Source organism: Bubalus kerabau, chromosome 2, assembly GCF_029407905.1.
Source record: "Bubalus kerabau isolate K-KA32 ecotype Philippines breed swamp buffalo chromosome 2, PCC_UOA_SB_1v2, whole genome shotgun sequence".
Taxonomy (NCBI): Eukaryota; Metazoa; Chordata; class Mammalia; order Artiodactyla; family Bovidae; genus Bubalus; species Bubalus kerabau.
The window spans coordinates 157,133,736-157,156,641 of record NC_073625.1 but is presented as its reverse complement, the minus strand read 5'-3'; positions in this window follow the sequence as shown (position 1 = coordinate 157,156,641).

Genomic DNA, 22,906 nt, shown 5'->3' with positions numbered 1-22,906 from the left:
TACCCTGTAAAGGAAATGTAGTTTCTTTAAACTCACTGGGTTCTGGAACTTAATTAGAATATATAGGGAAGTCATTCCAAAGGAATTCTCAGTAAAAGATATAAAGCATGATTGCCTTGTCTCTTTATTAAAAAGAGGATATACAGCCGAAAGCTGGGTCAGCCATTTTTTTCTCTTTCAAATCTTTTTTCTTTGTGGTTTGGCTAACTTTCGGAAGACTTAATTTTATTTCTAAAAACAATATTCCATTGGTTCTTAAAAGATGAGAGTGTTTAACTCACTGCACAAGGTTACATTTTCATTAGAATTATGGTGGCATTTTACATCATTCATTTTCTCACAACAGAGACAACATAATATTATTTTATTTTATTTATGAGAATACCGAGGCAAGGAAATTTAGGAAAATTTCTCTAAGGTTATATAACTATTGACTGACCTAAGATTTTAAATTTTTATGCAGTCCCAAATATTTAAGCAGTTATGCCACTGTTGACTTTCTGACTGGCCAAGATATTTTCCTGTCGTTCTTAATATCAAGCCCTTTGTTAGGGGAAGCACACTGATTGAAACCGCCCACCCTGGCCAGGCACCATAGTAACCATTTGCATGCGTTGTTTTATGACAGGAGGTCCTGGTAAGGAACAGGGAACTAATAAGCCTCCACCAACCAGAAGAGTTCAGAAAAGGTCAAAAGGAGACACCACCTGTTCGACCACCTCCCAGAATCCTTCTCTCTGGTATCCATCTTGGCTGAACAAGGCATGCACCACCAGGAAGGACTCTGAGTCAAAATGATTGGCTAAAGACAACCTGGAAACTAATCCCATCACCATAGAGCTATTCTCCTGGGATCCCTTACCCTCCTGCTCTCTGCCTGGGCGCCCTTTCCCAGTAAAATCTCTTGCTTTGTCAGCACATGTGTCTCCTCGGATAATTCATTTCCGAGTGTTAGACAAGAGCCCAATTTCGGGCCCTGGAAGGGGTCCCCCTTCCTGCAACACCTTGACCAATGTTATCAATTTATTTTACATTCTTTTGTAGTAGGTTCAGATTGATAAGTATATTAACTGAAAGTGTCCTGATTGTTTTTTTATAACTGCCTAAGGAAATGTGTAAGTAAATATGGTCAGATTTTTGTTCCAATTTTTAATATATTGTTTTAGCATTGATCTTGCTGGCAAATCATACTTCCAGTGCTTCTGTTTTAAATGAGAGGCCTTACTAGTCTCCTGGAGTAAACATGAAAGGGAATAATCATGTTAAGTTACTCCCCTTCTCAATGCTTACCTTCTATATGAATAGATCATCTTTTATGTTGTTTTTTTCATGTGTATCATTAACAGTGCATCTCTGTATGCCTGCATTCATTTCCTGTTTGGTTGTCTTTGTTTCCCCTAAAGCCACCCAGATTTTCCCTCTTTTTCTACAGATGCATAGCCAACTGGCTTTCTCCCTTTCTCTCTCCCTTCCTGTTTGTTTTTGTTTATTTATTTATTTTACTTCTTTTCTTTAATCTGTAGTGTGTGCCCTATAACAGGATCAGGGGATTTAGGAGACTGCATTTTGACCCTGGCCACACAGGCACCAATACAACACCTCCAGGGATTAAGTGTTTGTGCATCCCAGGTTCTCAGATATTCAGGCCACAATGTGGGTGCGAGCTGGTCATTCTAGGTCACAGCAGTAGGAAGCTAAGTCCTAGGTGCCTTGCAGGGGATGGGGGGAGGGGGTAGAGCTGGGTAAGCAGCTCCAGGCAGCTCTCCTAGGCTGTCTGCTCCCCTGGAAACCGGTAGGAATCTTTTCTTTCCAGAAACCTTTTTGTGTGGCTGCTAGGTCCTGGGACCTGTGGAATGTGGGGTTTTGCCTCACTTATTTGCCTAGTTACTGTCCTTTGACCCAACCTGGGAATATGCTTTGACCCAATCTTGACTTCCAGGAGTCTCCCTTTCACTCTTTTAAATTAAAAAGATACTACAAAAATCACCAAATTGCTCATCTCTTAATTTAGGCTGTGGAAGATCAAGACTACAGCCTGGAGAAATAGGGAACTAAAACAATGGGAGGGCTTCCCTGATGGCTCAGTGGTAAAGAATCTGCTTGGAATGCAGAAGACACAGGAGATGCAGGTTCGATTCTTGGGTAGGGAAGATCCCCTGGAGGAGGAATGGCAACCCACTCCAATATTCTTCCTGGAAAACCCCACAGACAGGGAAACCTGGCAGGCTACAGTCCATAGGGTCGCAAAGAGTCTGGGGCAACTGAACACAAGCACATGAAGCCATATGGACCACTTGGAAGGCAAAGGCACTTTGGCAATTTAAGCACAAGTTAGTGCAGGGTGAGGGGGAATATTCAGCACTTGGAAAGAGACAGAAAAAAAAATGTTAGGGTTGAAAAGAATCTAGAGCCCATCAAGTCCAGTGGTCCCCAAAGCTTGTCTTAGCACAGGGGAGATTCTGCTGTCTTAAAATTGTTGTAGGAAGAGGGACCCCTTCCAGGGCCCGAAACTGGGCTCTTGTCTAACACTTGGAAATGATTTATCCGAGGAGACACATGTGCTGACAAAGCAAGAGATTTTATTGGGAAAGGGTACCGAGGTGGAGAGCAGTAGGTAAGGGAACCCAGGAGAACTGCTCCGCTGCGTGGCTCTCAGTCTTGTGTTTTATGGTGATGGGATTAGTTTCCGGGTGGTCTTTGGCCAATCATTCTAATTCAGAGTCTTTCCTGGTGGTGCATGCATTGCTCAGCCAAGATAGATACTAGCGAGAGGGATTCTGGGAAGTGAATGGACACGCAGTGTCTCCTTTAGACCTTTCCCGAACTCTTCCAGTTGGTGGTGGCTTATTAGTTCAGTATTCCTTATCAGGATCTCCTGTCATAAAACAACTCATGCAAATGGTTACTATGGTGCCTGGCCAGGGTGGGCGGTTTCAATCAGTGTCCTTCCCCTAACAAAATGACCAATAGAACGAGGTGCTGGAAAAGGAGGCTTTGCAAAAAAAAGTGTTTCTGGTCCCCAGATTTACGAACCACTAGAAATTCTGTCTTCTCCAAATCCCCAGTTTATAGATGATGCCCAAGACAGGGATGTGAGTTTTCCAAAATCTATGATCATTTAGGACAGAACTAGAATACAGAGTCCCCCAGCTTATTGGTTCATTTGTCCTTTTTAGTACAACACAGAAATGATATATCAAGACTGTGCTTGGAGGGTTGGGTATGAGGAAAGGAAGAACTGCCAACAAAATAATGAGTTAAAATACTAAGCAAAAGCTCGCTGTATACACACTAAATATAAAATGCATTCTCTCGCTAAGTCATGTCTGACTCCTTGTGACCCCAAGGACTATAGTCTGCCAGGCTTCTCTGTACCTGGGATTTCCTAGGCAACAATACTGGAGTGGGTTGTCATTTCCTTCTCCAGGGGGTCTTCTGACCCAGGGATTGAACCCACATCTCCTGTATTGGCAGGCAGATTCTTTACCATTGAGCCACCTAAAAAGCCCCTAAACATAAAATGTTCATGCTTTTAAAGAAAGCTGAGTGCTGAAGAACTGATGCTTTTGAACTGTGGTGTTGGAGAAGACTCTTGAGAGTCCCTTGGACTGAAAAGAGATCCAACTAGTCCATCCTAAAGAAAATCAGTCCTGAATATTCATTGGAAGGACTGATGCTGAAGCTGAAACTCCAATACTCTGGCCACCTGATGTGAAGAACTGACTCATTTGAAAAGACCCTGATGCTGGGAAAGATTGAAGGTGGGAAGAGAAGGGGACAGCAGAGGATGAGATGGTTGGATGGCATCACTGACTCAATGGACATGAGTTTGAGCAAGCTCCAGGAGTCGGTGATGGACAGGGAAGCCTGGCATGCTGCAGTCCATGGGGTTGCAAAGAGTCAGACATGACTGAGTGACTGAACCTGAACTGAAACATAAAATAGATAAAGTAGACAGGAACCAACAAGGGCCTACTGTTTCACACAGGGAAGTATTCAGTACCTTGTAATAACCTGTAAGGGAAAAGAATCTGAAAAAGAATATATACTAAACTGTATCACTTTGCTGTATACTTGAAACTAATACAACATTGTATACCAACTACACTTCAATTTTTAAAGAAAGAAAAATAAATAGATATATTTTTTTAAAAGCTCACTGTGAAAAGGGCAGTAGGGTATAAGGAGGTAAAAGGCAGATCGCCCAGAATAATGTTTGTGCTCAAACTCAAAAGCATTCAGAGTCCAGGCATGTTATACAGATAAAACTAACTTGATCCAGATCTGGGAAATTATTGTCCCAAGTACATTTTCTAACTCCTGCTTTCTCCTCCCTCCCTTCCAAGGTATGGTTGGACCCGATGCATGGAGGTTAGGTGGATTCCCTGGGAAGATTTAGAGATATAGAGTCCAGGAAATCACTACAGCTCTTGTGTTTCCAGCACAGAAGTGACAGTAGGAATGTATAACGCAGCTGTCTTTTCCAAGGGGAACAAAAGGCCAGGTGACCCTCAAGGAAAGAATATTTTAGCTCAAATATTTTTTAAAAAAGCTTGTTAAAGTTCAGAGCCATTCCTCTAAGCTTCCTTCCCTGCCATATTCAGATCACATTTATTATTATTATTATTATTTTACAGCAGTGCAACAGCAAGGCAGAAACTATCATTCTGCCGAACAAATTCACGTCAATTTTTTTGGTTGTCTGTCTTGTTGCTACACTTTAAGAAATCTGTTTGGTAAATACAGCAGGCCAGTAGCATGACTGGCCTTTTCCCCACTTTGAGTCAGCCCTAGGCATAGCTGCTTGTAAGGAATAGGATCTTTCTTTAACCCTTCAGATGGTGCCAGGGCAAATTCCTCAGTGTATTCACAAGTCAAGGGACCGTATCCCTGGTGTGGAAATGTCTGGCAGGCTGGAATTTCTAGGTGGCTTTTCCCACTGTAGGGATTCAAGTAAACCATTGTCATTCTTCCCTCTCTAGCAAGAGAAAGGAAAATCCCAGCCATTAGAGAATTAGTTCTGGCTCAATAACATGGGTTTTCTTTCCTGGAAATAGGGTCTGGCTCAGTGAGATGCCCTCAGACTTGATGTTTTGTGTTGCCAAGATGCCTGCTACTGGCAAGCTACAGGGGAAAGAGGCTGCTTGAGAGAGAGAGAGTCTTGATGCCCCTCAGAATGACACAAAACCTCCATTATTTAATAGTTACTCAGTACAAAAGAAATTCTATCCCAAGAGTAAGGAAGGCTGAGACAATCTGACAAATAGGAGCATTTTAAGAATTATAAACAGAAATCAGATCACGTTAAATAGTTCATGTCTAAGCATAATACAAGTTAAACTGCCTTACGGGCTGAATGGGGAAACAAAGAAGTTAGTTGTGGATTTGCAGTGTTGTGAGTGTATCTGTAACTAGCAGCACAGGGACTGGGTAAGCCAATTTCATGTGCCCTCTGGCACAAACACCTCACCACCTGGACACTCCTAAGACTTCTCTGTTAATGACCCTGTGTGATGGAAGCTACTGGGTCAATAGTGAAGTTGACCCAGATGCAGGGCCAGACTGTGATGTGACATAGAACTCAGTCTCTTCCAGACCCTTGCAATAATCACTTTGTATCCAGAAATTTTCCTAAGAGTTTTTGCTCACAAAATTATTACCCACTGTAGGTGTTCTCCTGGAGAAGGCAATGGCAACCCACTCCAGTACTCTCGCCTGGAAAATCCCATGGACAGAGGAGCCTGGTAGGCTGCAGTCCATGGGGTCACATAGAGGCAGACACGACTGAAGTGATTTAGCAGCAGCAGCAGCAGCAGGTGTTCTCCAAGTGTGGTCTGTGGCCACTTGGGGAGTCCAAAACCGTCTCAGGTGGCCCATGAGGTCAAAACTAGTTTCAGGATAATACTAAGATGCCATTTACCTTTTTCACTGTGTTGACATTTGCATGAATGATACACAAGTCAAGGTGGAGAAAACCTCTAGTGCCTTAGCTCAAGTGCAGGCAATGGTACCAAATAATACTATTAGTTATTGCATTCACTGTCACACACTCAAAGTACCAAAAAAGCTCCATCTCTTTCATTGAAGAATGTCTTTGACAGGACTTCCCGAGTCGTCCAGTGGTTAAGAATCTACTTGCCAATGCCAGGGACATGGTTTTTTGACCTTTGGTCCAGGAAGTTCCAAATGCCACAGAGCAACTAAGCCTGTGTGCTGCAACTACTGAGCCCACATGCTGTAGAGCCTGTGCTCCACAAAAGAAGCCACTGCAGAGAGAAGCCTGAGCACTGGACTAGAGAGGAGGCCCCACTCAACATAACAAGAGAAAGCTCACTCATAGCAATGAAGACCCAGCACAGACAAAAACAGAATAAATAAATAAAATTTAAAAAAAGAATGTCTTTGACAAAGCCATTAACATTATTTGTTGTATTAAATCTAGACCTTTAGGTATATATTTTTTTAATACTTTATGTGAAGAAATGGAAAATAAGCATAAAGAACATCTGCTACAAACTGAAGTACAATGTTTGTCTCAAGGAAAAGCACTTGTGTAATTGAGTTACAAGCTAAACTAGCTGCCTTTGTCAAGAATCATTAATTTTACTTGAAAAACAGAAACAAATTACAGTTATTCAAATTTGGGCATTTAGCATATTTTTTTTCAAAAATAAACAAGTAAGCCTGTTACTTTCAAGAAAATAACTGACAGTATTTTGTTGCCAGTGCTAAAACTGAGCCTTCAAAAAAAAAATTAGAATTTTTGAAAACCTGTATCAGCCAGTGAATATCTTACATTTTGAAGATCTGCATAACTCAGTGAATCCACATTTTCCAAGTGACCAATGCCTGGTGTTACAAAATTAGGCATGGGTAAAAGATCACTACAAACTACAAAGTGGATCACTGGATTTTAATGCAACGGAGATGAAAAAATCACTCTTTCGCTTTTAAGTTCCATGTTGCAACTAACCTTTAAGAAACTACCACTTGTACAGTTCTGGTGTAGTATCAAAGAGTATACAATTGTCTGAAAGAGCTCATAAAATACTCCTCTCTTTTCCAATGACATATTTGTGCAAAGTCAGATTTTCTCTGTACTTTAACTAAAACAATACAGACTAAATGTGGAAGTAGATAGAATCCAGCTGTCTGCTCGTAAGCCAGGTTTAAAGAGATTTGCAAAAGTGTAAAACAATGTCACTCTTCTCATTACTTCATTTTGTTTTGGAAAATATATTATTTTCCAAGAAAAATGTATTACTGAAGTGAGTATTGGATGAGTTAATCAATACTATTCTTGAATGAATTAAATAAATACCTTAAAATTTTCCATTTTAATTTTCAGTGTGTTAAGTATCAGTAGTTAAAAACTAAATAAGTGAAAAATCTTCATGATTCTCAATCATTTTTAAGAATGTAAAAGGGTCTTGAGAACTATTTATCTTTTGAAACCTCATGCAATAAAGCTACTCAAACTAGGAAGCATAGGAGAGTGGTCAAAACATGTGCTCTGGACTTAGACAGACCTAGGTTCAGATTCTGTCTTTACCATTTGATAGCTATTTGATCTAATGAATCATTTTACTGCTTTAAGTTTCAGTTTCCTCATCTATAAGATGGGAGTAATAATACCCAACTTACAGATTGCTTGAGGGTTGGGGATAACACTTATAAGGTACTTAACATAATGCTTCACAATAAATCAAATATTTATTGATTGAATGAATTTAGTAAGATATTCAGTATATCAATGACTGCTTTGGGTTGCAAGGATCAGAAATGGTTTAAATGATTAAAAATACAAGCAAACAAACAAAAAACACCAACAAAAAAATTTACCTTCCGTAAAAGAAGTCCAGAGACAGCAAGGCACAACAATGCCATAGACTCATGTTCTTCTATCTCTTTGCTCCAATTCCTCAGCATTGACCTTCCTCCTTAGGCAGGTGGCAAGGTGGTAGCAGTTCAAGGGATCACATGCAGGAAGAAGAATAATGTCCTAAAGAAGAGAGATTTTCTCCCCCCCCATATGTGCCTTTCTCTTAAGAAAGAGAAAACTTTCTGTATTGCCCTTAGCTTACTCACCCTCATATTCATTCCTGAATCTGGTCTCAAGTCCATTCCTGAACCGATCCCTGGACAGACGGATAGGCCATGCCTTTGACCAATCATGTCCACTTATTGGGCTGGAGGTGGGATCAAGCTTCCTGAGGCACTGGCTTGACAGGTGAAGGGCTGATAACTGAACAAAATCAGGGCTTTGCAAGGAAGGGAAAGGGAGAACAGACGCAACTAGTAGGCAATCAGGGCTTCCCAGGTGACTCAGTGTTAAAGAATCCACCTACCAGTGCAGAAGGGACAGGGTTGAATTGTTGGGTCAGGAAGATTCCCTGGAGAAGGAAATGGCAACCCACTCCAGTATTCTTATCTGGGAAATCCCATGCACAGAGGAGCCTGGCAGGCTATAGATCACGGGCTCAAGAAAGAGTCAGACATGACTTAGCGACTAAACAACAACAGCAGTAGGCAATTACACAGGGTTCACTACATCCAGTAAATAAAATTCTAAGATGGTGGGTCCCAGTACTGGTTGGCAGACTGGCTACATAGAAGCCACCTGAGAACTTGTTAAAAAATATAGCTCAAACTGTGCTGTACATATGAATTACCTTGAGATCTCATTAAAATGCAAATTTTACATTTATAACAAGTGCTCAGATAATATAGCCAAGCTCTAGTGTATGAACCCTACTTTGATTACCAAAGATATAGGCTGCCACCTCCAAATTACTAACTTGGTCTCCCAGGTGACCATGGTCAGAGAATTGGGATCAAAGTGATGGAACATCAACAATATCAAGATTGGCATTCATTCACTCATTCATTCATTCAATAAACACTCATAGAAACCTCTACCCTGCCATGTCTGGTGCTCATTGCTGAAAGCAGAGTCCATATTCCGGCTGGGGAGAGAGAACAGGCAGATGGATAAGCAGATGTTGTTAATATAATGTGAGAAAAGCTATGAACTGTGATTGAGGGGCAAGAAGTGACTCACTGGTGAAGATGAGGTGACAGGTAGGGAAGGCTGCACAGAGAAGGACTTTTAACTGGTCTTTCTTTGACGACCAGAGTGAGACAATGTGTATGCATAAAAGCATGAAAATATGAATGAACAAAGTACATTCAGGCATAGTGAGAAGGTCTCTTTGTGTCTCATGTACAGGCTGAGATAGGGGTGGAGAAAGATAAGGTCAAAAAGCTTGGCTGGGGCTAGATGATGGAGCGACCTTAAATGCTGTCTTAAATCACTCTATAGCTATTCTCAAGTTTGCTTCCTAGAGTCACTTGGAGAGCTTTAAAAAATCATGATGCCCCTGGCCACATTTGAGGTCAGTTACAATAAATCATACTTTTGGGGAGGGGGGTAGGATGGTGATAGGGAGGCAGCATCAGTACATTTTAGAGCAGGTGAGGCAATGTGCAGCCAAATTGAGAACCACAGCTCAGCACACAGTGCCTGCTCAACCTGTTTGCATAGAACATGCATTTCAGTGTGGTTACAGCCCATCCTTCCTAAATGCACTTTTCATTTCAATTTGATATTCAAAATCAGAATTATTGAAAGGCTTTTATACCACAGAGGCCATGTGATGGGCATTGGAATGGTGCTCCCCCTGCACATGGGCCTGTGGGGTACAGGCAGATGAAGCCTGCTCTTTGTTCTCCTGCCTGCATCTGTGAAAGCTGATCCCTGCGTAGCCACAGCCAGGCAGAGGGCACCCCTTTCTCTCACTAGCCTAGACCACAGGGATCTTTGACTGGAGTCCGCAGAGTGTTTGCCGAATGAGAACACCTCCCCTGTTCCCTTGTATGAACTGAATACCTACTCGGGAATTGGGGCATATTTTCACTTGATGAGATGAAAAGATGAACTCTCCACCCTGTGAAAGCTGACAGAAGAATCTTTTTGTAGGCGCTTCACAATGTGAATTTGGAAGGCCTGCTCTTGGTTTTGATTTCTGTATTCAGCTACTAAAATGTTTTTCTTAATAAAAGTTGTCCCTTCTTGTTTCTCACCATTCAAGTCCCTGAAGTAATCTTGAAAGTGTCCAAATGTTGCCCTGGAACTTTTGCAGTGGTTGTCCCCTTAAGTTGCAGAATTTCTGGAGTGTTTTGAATTTAACAAAAAAATACTTAAAACTGTTCCATGTATAAAACATAAACACAACTCAAAAACAGCACTCCAAACTTGTTTACCATCCAGCCTAGGCCCCTAGTTTTTAGCCAATAAAATATTCAGGCGTTCTTAATGGAATGGAACAAGTTCTTCCTGTGGGAGACAATGGAGGCTGGAGACTGATGTATGCAAATACCACGGCCCAGCAGGTTCCTGGGAATGCAGGCCTGGCTTTGGGCTGACTCTGGTTTGGCCTTAATGACTATTTTGACTGTGTCCTCTTTTACAATTCCCCACCCAGCACACGCGAGGTGAAGTGCTGCTCTATTTTCCGAATTAAACTGGTGTCCAACAAGCCTTCTGGGGTCCCTTCTGCTTTTCCTCGGAGAGGCCCCCGAATGAGGGAGAGACGCCATCCCACCTCCCCGGCGATTCACAGGCCTTTGCTGCATACTTTTTAAATAATTCACTCAGCTTCTTCTCTCTGTGATAGCCCAGGCTTCCCCACAACCAAAGGGTGTGTAATCACCTTGAAAAGAAAAATAAAACAAACATTCATCTGCAGCTCTGACTCAAAAGAACTGGATTCTGTGGAAATTACAGGCTTTCACTCTGGCTGTGCAGATGTGACCAGGAATCCACGATGTAGCTAATGTGGGAAGGGAACTGGACTCCATGTGCACGGAGTGCCAGTGTGTGGGTGGCCCGGGCCAGCCGGCGCAGCCAGCCCCTCCTAGATAGGATTGGGCTGGGTTGAGTCCCTGAGCTGGAAGCCCCGCTGATGCCTGACCACTTTCAGGGAGAATATGTAATTAGTAAACAAAGCCTCAACAGCCCCCACCCCGAGCCTGCATTTCCACAGCCTCAGTCTTGCATGGCCTCCCATTCCTGCGGCTACGGCTGCTCCGACCCAGCGCCTGGCTCTCCCAAGGCCCCGCTCGGATACAAACAAGCTGGCCTTTGATGACAGGAAGGGAGTGGAGTTTTAATCTTGGTTCAGGGAGACGTTACCTCCCTCTTTGTGGATCAGCGATTGCTTTCAAAATACCGGGAATCATTATTTTACCTTACAGGAAGGGTTATTCTGTGCCATGATTAATTTAGTTGAGGCTCTTAGAAAACAGTAAAAGCTGAGTAGCCTTATTAGTCCCCATTTTAAAAAGCACTTTAACATCCCCGGGCAGCAGGTCTGATGAGAAGTGCTACTTATCGTGACCCTCTGTACATTCCTTCTTCTGAGCTGATTCTCACAAGGCTTTTTAGTTGCTCTGATGAAAATGCACTGGTTCCAAATGAATCAAACAGGAATTAAGCAGAAATGTAATTTTTATCTTTAAAGAAGATCAATTCCAGTTTCTAATGAAGGAAAGAGAAGAAATCATTTCATGCTAACCAGAAGGGAGACACATCCTGCATTTTTGAGAGAGGTGGAACAAGGGTTTGGGTTTAAAGTTTAATTAGAAAATGTTTGCCTAAAAGAACTGCTCAACTGAAACTTGCTCACACTCTAGGGTCCCAGAGCTGCTCTCACCTCTTCTCCCCGTCCCTTCCCCGTCCCTTCTTCATTCTCTCTCACCCAGTGAAGAATAGCATGGAGGAAAGGATGTCTTCATAAGACACACGAGGACATCTTCAGTGGTACAGAAAAGGCAGGGATTACAAATGCAGGGGATGAATTGGTAGAGAGAGGGACCTCGCCCCAGCTCTGGGGAACTCCACATATCTTTCCCAAAGGGAGCAGCCCCTTTGCCTACAAACCCATACCCCCAGCAGCCAGGGCATCAGCAAGAGCCCTGGGAGATGAGGGGTTTCCTGGAAACCAGTCCCAAGCTGTACCTCTGTCACCAAGGATGTACCAGGATGTGCCAAACTCTCATCCCATTTGACAGTTTTTTAACTTGTCCTTTACATGTGCTTTTAATTTTTATTTAATAAAGGAACAGATGCTTTATAATTAAAGACCACTTGGTGATTAAAATCAGTTTTACTGATGGCTAACAAACACAAGGAAAAGCTGATATAAATCTTTATGAGGCCCACGGCTGCTTTTTGACAATCCCTCCTCTCCCAACCTTGTTTTCTCTGAAACGGCATGTCTCTCACTTTCTTCCAACTTTGTTTTGGCCTAGTAATTCTATCCTGTCACACAACTGCTCATCCTCTATCCTCCTGGTTTTGATTACCAACTGTTGTTTATTTTAAATGTAGTTACTGGATAATTAAATAGAAATTAACTACATTTAGAGACAGGGTTCTCAACTATTGGGTTATTGCTTCTTCCTCTGGCAAATATTCCTCCTTTAGGCAGTTCTGACAGCAGAAATTCCAGAGGCAAAGTCTTTGTATAGGCCCCTTAGGGCAACTACCTGCTACACCCAGAGTTTCACGAAGTCAGATGGCATGCTATCTTCATCCATCAGGACCTAGAGCAAGTTGGGCTGTAACTGGAGCTGCTTCCTGTTGTGATTTAGTTAAACCATTTCTGATTCAAGACAGACTCTCCTATCAGAAGGTCAGGTTTATTTCACTGAAGAAGGGGGGGCGGAAACCATCTTCTGCTTTTCTTCATTTTGGGGACAGCTGGAATGCATCTTCCTTTCCACCCAAACACTGAACTCTACTTGGTTGGGTGAAGGAGAGGCTGGCTCTCTTCCTAGGTTGGGTGGAACACATGGATTAAATCAGTCAAACGCAGAGAACAGCTGAGCTGGAGGCTTCCTACTCTCAGGTCAAGCCCCTTGTACTAACCACCTAGATAATCTGATATGGGTATCATTTATTCTAAAATGAGAACAAGAAACACATCAATGACAGAATTCAATAGTCCAAGCCTTTTTCAGTCTCAATCTGTGCTTCTGTAGATTGTACGGATGTGTATAAGTTATACATAGTTGTGTCTCCACATCATCATTGCCTTCTCATCAGGATATGTCTTCTCCTGTCTTTGCCTATTGTTAAGCTACCTATCTTTCAAGATTCAGCTCAGGCTCATCTCCTCTTTTATGAAGATATTCCCTGAGATACTGAGTCAAGTCCCAGCTCCATACTTAACAGCCTTATTTTCCTAATAAGGAAAATGGGGCATTATTGTTAAGATCAAATGGTTAATAAGTGTGAAGGATATTAAGTTCTTCACAGATGTGAGGCACCATTATAATTTCACTATGACTCCTTATTATTATTGAATTCTAGAATGCTATTTTGGACATTCATTTTATGGTACCTTACATCATTACTTAATTGTTCCTGATATGCCTGCTTGTTCTCTCTTTAGGTTGTAAATGAATAGAAAGTAAATAATCAAAGATAGATTTATCTACAAGGGTGACACAACCTTATTTATAATAGCAAAAAAATGGAAAATTGCCTAAAAGTACAATATAAAGGACTGGGATTGGTTTTAAAAAGTGGATTATATATTCATTTAATGGAATATAGTTTGGCTATTAAAAATGGAAGGAAAGAATGAAAAGAGCTAAAAGGAGCACCACTCTTAAAATGAGAGTATTAACTTCAAAAGTCATAACTTTTCTACGTTAACTTATGAAAGAGTTGAAGTTGCAAAGTAATCAATGGGTCTAAAACCTAAGGAAGGGACAAGGTCTACAGAGAGAAAGGGAATACAAAGTATTCACTTAGGGTAGATGTCATCAGATGCCAGTGTATGTGTTAAGTCACTCAGACATGTCTGACTCTCTGCCATCCCATTGACTGTAACCTGGCAGGCTTCTCTGTCCATGGGATTCTCCAGGCAAGAATACTGGAGTGGGTTGCCATTCCCTTCTCCAGGGGATCTTCCTGATCCAGAGATCGAACGTGGGCCTCCTGCGTTGCAGATAGATGCTTTACCATCTGTACCACAAGGGAAGTCAATGATGAGTATTTCTCAGTAAATTTATGACTGAAATGCATGATTACAATGTGTAATTTAAAACCATCTTGGTGACAGCACTTGAAATTCCTAAAGAATTCTGCAAACACGAGGCTATCTGCAGAACTCAACTCTTCTTAGAGCCTATCATTGTGAGTCAGTCACCATATACAGTAAGAACAGCAGGGTCTCCCTATCACTAGGGCTTTCCTAGTGGCTCACTCAGATACCAGTGAAAGTGAAAGCCACTCATTCATGTCCAACTCTTTGTGACCCCATGGACTATACAGTCCATGGAATTCTCCAGGCCAGAATACTGGAATGGGTACCTTTCCCTTCTCCAGGGGATCTTCCCAACCCAGGTCTCCCACAATGCAGGTGGATTCTTTCCCAACTAAGCTATCTGGGAAGCCCTTGATACCAATAAATGAGTTTAAATGAAATAGCTGATAAGTTGGTGAAGACAGAATACAGGCTGACAGTTCAGTTCAGTTCAGTCGCTCAGTCGTGTCTGACTCTTTGTGACCCCATGAACTGCAGCACGCCAGACCTCCCTGTCCATCACCAACTCCCGGAGTCTACCCAAACCCTTGTCATTGAGTTGGTGATGCCATCCAACCATCTCATCCTCTCTTGTCCCCTTCTCCTCCTGCCTTCAATCTTTCCCAGCATCAGGGTCTTTTCAAATGAGTCAGCTCTTTGCATCAGGTGGCCAAAGTATTGGAGTTTCAGCTTCAACATCAGTCCTTCCAATGAACACCCAGGACTGATCTACTTTAGGATGGACTGGTTGGATCTCCTTGCAGTCCAAGGGACTCTCAAGAGTCTTCTCCAACACCATAGTTCAAAAGCATCAATACTTCTACGCTCAGCTTTCTTTATAGTCCAACTCACATCCATACATGACAACTGGAAAAACCATAGCCTTGACTAGATGGACCTTTGTTGGCAGGCTGACAGGCAAGTATGAAACCCGAGGGCCACAGAATTTGGGGAATTCTATACTTCTTTCAGGCTCTTTCTCTACAACCCCTACAACTGCTCACAGAAAACACTGGAAAGAGCACTAAGTTGGGTCTATCATGTTGTAGAGCTAGGAGAGTGGTAGAGTCATTTTGTGGGAGGGGCAAGAAATACTGGTTGGATCTATCTCTCTTACCTCCTATAGGGAAAAAAAAACAAAAAACAAAACAACCCTTAATCTTTAGTAGGAAAGTGCATCAAGCACTGCAACCCTTAAGGCATTGGAGAAAACTCATTGCAAATGGGTGAAAGGAGCAGAAGCAAAAAATAAGGGAGGGATAAAGAAAGGCAATGCCAAAGAATGCCCAGACTACCGCACAATTGCACTCATCTCACATGCTAGTAAAGTAATGCTCAAAATTCTCCAAGCCAGGCTTCAGCAATATGTGAACATGAACTTCCTGATGTTCAAGCTGGTTTTAGAAAAGGCAGAGGAACCAGAGATCAAATTGCCAACATCTGCTGGATCATGGAAAAAGCAAGAGAGTTCCAGAAAAACATCTATTTTTGTTTTATTGACTATGCCAAAGCCTTTGACTGTGTGGATCACAATAAACTGTGGAAAATTCTGAAAGAGATGGGAATACCAGACCACCTGACCTGCCTCTTAAGAAACCTATATGCAGGTCAGGAAGCAACAGTTAGAACTGGACATGGAACAACAGACTGGTTCCAAATAGGAAAAAGAGTACGTCAAGGCTGTATATTGTCACCCTGTTTATTTAACTTATATGCAGAGTACATCATGAGAAATGCTGGACTGGAAGAAACACAAGCTGGAATCAAGATTGCTGGGAGAAATATCAATTACCTCAGATATGCAGATGACACCACCCTTATGGCAGAAAGTGAAGAGGAACTCAAAAGCCTCTTGATGAAAGTGAAAGTGGAGAGTGAAAAAGTTGGCTTAAAACTCAACATTCAGAAAACAAAGATCATGGCATCCGGTCCCATCACTTCATGGGAAATAGATGGGGAAACAGGGGAAACAGTGTCAGACTTTATTTTCTTGGGCTCCAAAATCACTGCAGATGGTGACTCCAGCCATGAAATTAAAAGACGCTTACTCCTTGGAAGGAAAGTTATGACCAACCTAGATAGCATATTCAAAAGCAGAGACATTACTTTGCCAACAAAGGTTCGTCTAGTCAAGGCTATGGTTTTTCCTGTGGTCATGTATGGATGTGAGAGTTGGACTGTGAAGAAGGCTGAGCGCCAAAGAATTATGCTTTTGAAGTGTGGTGTTGGAGAAGACTCTTGAGAGTCCCTTGGACTGCAAGGAGATCCAACCAGTCCATTCTGAAGGAGATCAGCCCTGGGATTTCTTTGGAAGGAATGATGCTAAAGCTGAAACTCCAGTCCTTTGGCTACCTCATGCAAAGAGTTGACTCATTTAAAAGACTCTGATGCTGGGAGGGATTGGGGGCAGGAGGAGAAGGGGACGCCAGAGGATGAGATGGCTGGATGGCATCACTGACTCGATGGACATGAGTCTGGGTGAACTCTGGGAGTTGGTGATGGACAGGGAGGCCTGGCATGCTGCGATTCATGGGGTCGCAAAGAGTTGGACACGACTGAGCGACTGATCTGATCTGATCTGATGGCTCAGACGATAAAGAATCTGCCTGCAATGTGGGAGACCAAGGTTCATTCTCTGGGTTGGGAAGATCCCCTGGAGGAGGGCATGGCAACCCATTCCAGTATTCTTGCCTGGAGAATTTCATGGACAGAGGAGCCTGGTGGGCTACAGTCCATGGGGTTGCAAAGAGTTGGAAATGACTGAGTGACTAACACACACACGTAATAGAGCTTCCCTGGTAGCTCAACTGGTAAAGAATCTGCATGCAATGCAGGAGACACCAGTTTGATTCCTGGGTCGGGAAGATACCCCTGGAGAAGGGATAGGCTACCAACTCCAGTATTGGGCTTCCCTGGTGGCTCAGACAGTAAAGAATCTGCCTGCAATGCAGGAAGCCTAGATTTGATCCCTAGGTTAGGAAGATCCCCTGGAGGATGGGCATGGCAACCCACTCCAGTATTCTTGTTTGGAGGATCCCATGGACAGAGGAGCCTGGTGGGCTACAGTCCATGGGGTTTCAAAGAGTTGGACATGACTGAGCGACGAAGCACAGGACAGTACAGGATTACACATGGAGCCTACAAACACAGCCAGGATAGGGTAAGAGAAATGAAATGCCATATCTCATATGATGCATGCCTAAGACTGAGGCTTATTTAGGACACAGAGGATAGATTCCTGTACCATGCCTCCCCCACCACAAGCTAGCACCAAGTTACTTGAATAACAACAGTAGAATACTACTGAGAGAGAAATGGAAGAAAAATAAGAGTAGACCAAGAAACTCTTGCTGAGAAACAATGCAAATGTAAAGCTAAAATTTAGAATTAAACAGACATTGTTCTGGTAAATTCACTTCCAACCTAAGCACAAGGTAGGTCTATGAAAAATTTGAAGGCTGTGATACACTGAAGAAAAGCACAGCAATCCAAACCTAGAATGCTCCAAGTCACCACATCAAAGGTCTAACAGAAGGAAAGGTACTTTCATATTAAGGCTTATAAACTACTTTTTCCAGTCTCTACTAAGCTATACAAGATGATCAGCTGCAACAGAAAATTAAAAGGCACATGAAAAGGCAAGAAAAAATAGACTCCATAAAAATAAAGCAAACACTGGAACAAGATACAGTTATGACACAGATGTTAGAACTATCTGACAGGGAATTTTAAATATGTTAATGGCCCTAATGAAAAAGGTGGACAACATGCAAGATCAGATGGTTAATATAAGCAGTGAGAAAGAAAGTATGAGAAAGAATCAAATTACATCAAAATGCTGGAAATGAAAAACACAATAATAGAGATAAAGAATGCCTTAGACAGTTTCACTAATAGACACAGACAGATGGGGCATGAATCAGTAAACTTGAAGATAGGTCAATATAAATTACCAAGAATGAAATACAAATAGAAAAAAGAGTGGGATGAAAGATAAGCATAATACCCAAGAGTTACAGGACAATATTAAATATTCTAATATAAGCATAATTAAAATCCTAGGAATAGAAGAGAGGGGGACACAAGATACGTTTGAAGAAATAATGACCAGGATTTATTTAAATTTAATGTTAAACACTAAACCACAGATCTAAGAAGCTCAGAGGGCATAAAAGTAGGATGATACAACACACATACATACCTAGGTATGTCATAAGAGTCAAACTGCTGAAAACCATTGACAAAGAAAAAAACATTAAAGGAAGCCACAGAAAAAGAAACATACAGAGGAACAATGAAGAGTTGCAATAGTATTCTTCTCAGAAATAATGCAAGCCAGAAGACAGTGAAGTGACATCTTTAAAGTACTAAAAGAAAAAAAAAAAAACCCTGTCAACCCAGAATCCTCTATCCAGCAAAAATACCTTTCAAAAAAGAAAAATACTTTTTCTGGCTTACAAAACTGAAGAAATTTATTACTAGGAAACTCGTTTTATAAGAAATGTTAAAGGAGGCTTTTCATGCAAAAAGAGTATTAGACTGAAGCTTGGATCCACACAGAGAAATGAAGAATCGTGGAAATGGGATAGATAAATAAAGTAAAATAAAATTTATTTCTTTTCTTATCTTTGATTGCTCTAAAAAATAACTATTCAGTGTTGGAAGCAATGATAGTAGCAATGTGTTCTGTGTTCACAGTGCATGTAAAAGTGAAAGGTATGAAGATAATAACACAAAGGATAGAAGGGAGGAATTGAGACTGTATTGCTGCTAGGTCCATAAAAGAGTATAATATTTGGAGGCAGACCAGATTAATTACAGATGTATAGTGAAACCACTTGAGAGACCACTAAAAACAATTTTTTTAAAGAAGAAAGAGTAATAAACAGGGGAGATGAAACAAAATAATTAAACATTCTCAATTAACACAAGAGAAAGCAGGAAAAGAAAAAAGTACAGAGGGAACAAGTGAACTCACATTAAATTTAAAGAAAGATTGGTTAAAAGTAAAAGGATAAATGAAGGAAAATATGTCATGCAAGCACAAATCAAAAAAAAAAAAAGCTGGAGCAGCTGTTATCAAAGAAAACCAAAACAAGATATTATCAGGGAAAAAGAAGTATATACTACATAATGATAAAAGATTTAGTTTTCCAAGAAAATGTAACCAGTCAACTTGTGAATGTACCTAATAGCACAATTTCAGTAGACATGAAGCAAAAAGAGATGGACCTGAAAGAAGAAATGTACAATTACCTCTTAGTAATCAATAGAAGATTAGTTGGCTTGAACTGGGGTCTCCTGCATTGCTGGTGGATTCTTTACCAGCTGAGCTACCAGGGATGCTCTCAATCAATAGAAGATTACTAGGCTGCTTCCCAGGTGGTGCTACTGGTAAGGAATTGACCTGCCAATGCAGGAGACATAAGAGACACAGGTTCGATCCCTGGGTTCAGGAAGATCCCCTGGAAATGGCAACCCACTCCAGTATTCTTGTCTGGAAAACTCCACGGACAGAGAAGCCTTGTAGGCTACAGTCCATACAATCACAAAGAGTCGAATACGACTCAAGCAACTTAGCACAGCACAGCCCAATCAATAGAGGCAAATAGTTAATTAATATGGAAATAGAAGCCACAAAGAACACTATAAACAACCAGACCAAATTGGCATGTATAGAACACTCTGCCCAGCAACAGCAGAATACACTTTCTTTTCAACTACACATGGAACATTCACCAATATGTACCAAATTCTGTGAAATAAAACAACCTTTAAAATATAGACACCATTCAAAGTATGTTCTCAGACCATAATGGAATTAAACTATAAATCAATATCATAAAGTACTCAAATACTGGAACTCAGTTCTCTTCTAATAATCTATGGAAGAAAGAGAAAACCTCAAGAGAAGTTAAAAAAAAGTTTTGACTGAAAGAAAATAAAAATACAACATATCAAAATATGTGCAATGCAGCTGAAGTAGTGTTAGAAATTTAGGCATTAAGTGCTTTTAGAAGAGAAAAAGGGTCTCACATCAACAATCTAAGCTCCTGCCTTTATAACCTAGAAAAACAAGAGCAAAATACACTTAAGTTACACATAAACTAGGGAAAGAAAATAATAAAAATTAAAACAAATCAATGAAGTTAAAAACAGAAAACAATAAAGAAATATTGACGAACCCCAAAGCTGATTCTTCTGATAAACCTCTGGCCAGACTGACCCAGAAAAAAGAGAAAAATATATAAATTACCAATATCAGGTACAAAAGAAGGGATATCATTACAGACCCTACAGACATTAACAAGATTATAAGGGTATATTATGAACAACTCTATGCCCAGAAATTTGACAACTTAAATGAAATGGAATCCAGGAAAGACACAAGTTACTAAAGCTCACTCAAGAAGAAACTAGATAAACCAGCAGTCCTAGATCTATTAAAAAAATTAATTTGTACTTTAAAAACCTTTAAAAAAGAAATCTCCAGGCCCAAATGGTTTCATTGTTGAATTCTACCAAACATTTAAGAAAGAAATAATATAAATTCAACAAGACCTTTTTCAGAAAATAGAAATGACTCCAGCATTGCCCTAATATCAAGACAAACAAAAACATCGCAAGAGAAGAAAACTACAGAATGATATCCCTCATGAACATGGATGGAAAAAAATTCTTACCAAAATGTTAGCAAATTTAATGCAGAGAATATAAAAAAGATAATACATCATGACTAGGTAACATTGCTCACAAGAATGTAAACTGGCTTAACATTTGAAAATCAATGTAAGGCACTGTATTAACAGACTAAAGAAGAAAATAGATGCAAAAACAGCATTTGACAAAATTCTACCTCCATTCATGATTAAAGCTCTCAGCAAACTAGTAAGAGAACTTCTAAAACCTAATAAAAGACATCTACAAAAAGCCTTTTGCTAACATCATACTAAATGGTATAAGACTCAATATTTTACCTCTAAGATAGAGAAAAAGGCAAAGATACCCACTTTCACTACATCTATTGAACATTATACTGGAAATCCTAGCCATTACAATAAGACAAGACATGGAATTGAAAGGCATATCATCTCTTTTCATAGCCTCCCACGACAAAGAATTATCCAATTCAAAATATCCATGTAGAAATTTCTAAAGAATCTACACAAAGGCGATTAGAATAAATGAGTTCCCTGGTGGCTCAGACAGTAAAGAATCTGCCTGCAATGTGAGAGACCTGGGTTTGATCCATGGATTGGGACAATCCCCTGGAGAAGGGCATGGCAACCCACACCAATATTCTTGTCTGGAGAATCCCCATGGACAGAGAAGTCTAGGGGCTACAGTCCATGGGATTGCAGAGTCAGACATGACTGAGTGACTAAGCATAGCACACAGTCTCATGATACAAAGTCAGTGCACACAAAACCATGGTATTTCTATATACTAGCACTAAATGATTAAATTCAAAATAAAAATAAAAATATCATTTACAATTGCACCAAGAAGCTCCAACTTAGGTAAAATATAAAAAAACAAAAAAATTATGTGGGATCTGTATGATACAAAGAACAAAATACTTGAGAAAAGTATATAAGAAGATCCAAACAAATGGAGAAATAGATCATGTTCTTGGACTAGAAGATTTGGTATTATTAAGATGTTAAATCTCCCAAATTCCTCATATAGATTCAATGTAATTCCAATAAAAAATCCAGCAGGCTTGTATATAGGTATTAACATGGTGGTTTTAAAGTTTATATGGAAAGGCAAAGGAACTAGAATTGCCAACAAAGTTGGTGGTTTCACACTATGTAATTTAGTGTTACTGTGATGCTGCAGTAATCAACACGGTGTGGTAATGGAGAAAGAATAGATATATAAATCAATGGAACAGAAGAGAGAGACCAGAAATAAAAATCACATAAATATATAGTCAACTATGTTTTGAGAGTGATGCAACTACAATTCATTAGAGAAGATGGTCTCTTCATATGGTACTAGAACAACTAAATGTCCCCATATGAAAAGAAAAAAAAAACCCTCAGCCTGTATCTCACACCTCACAAAAAATTAACTTAAAATGGATCATAGACCTAAAATATAAAACACAAAACCCAAAGTCTTCTCAAAGAAAACACAGAAGAAAAAAAACACATGAGGTACATGGCCTTGGATTAGGCCAGTGATTCTGAATAAAGTCATCTTTATACCCAGGAGATATTTTGCAATGTCTAAAACATTTATGATCATCATGAGTAGGTGGCAGGGGTGAGAGAGGGGAGTTCTATAGGTATCTAATGGGTATATGCCAGGGGTACTGTTAAACATTCTACAATGCACAGGACAGCCCACCACAACAAAGAATTATCCAGTCTAAAATGTTAATAGTGCCACCACTGAGCAAACCTGAGTTAGGCAAAGAGTTTTTAGATATAGTAACAAAGTCATGATCTATGAAAGAAAAAAACTAATAAACTGCACTGTATTAACATAAAAAAATTTATCTACAAAACTTTTGCTTTTTCATTAAGACAATGAAAAGGTAAGTCACAAACTGGGAGAAAATATTTTAACAGCACATCTAACAAAGGACTTATGTCTAGAATATATAAAGAATTCATAAATTGTGAAATCAGAAAACAACCCATTTTTTTAAACAGATAAAAGAAAGATCTGAACATATACTTTACCAATGAACATATTCAGATGAAAAATGAGCATAAGACAAATGATCAATATCATTAATCATTATGGAAATATAAATTAAAGCCACAATAAGATACTACAATATATCTATTTGAATATTT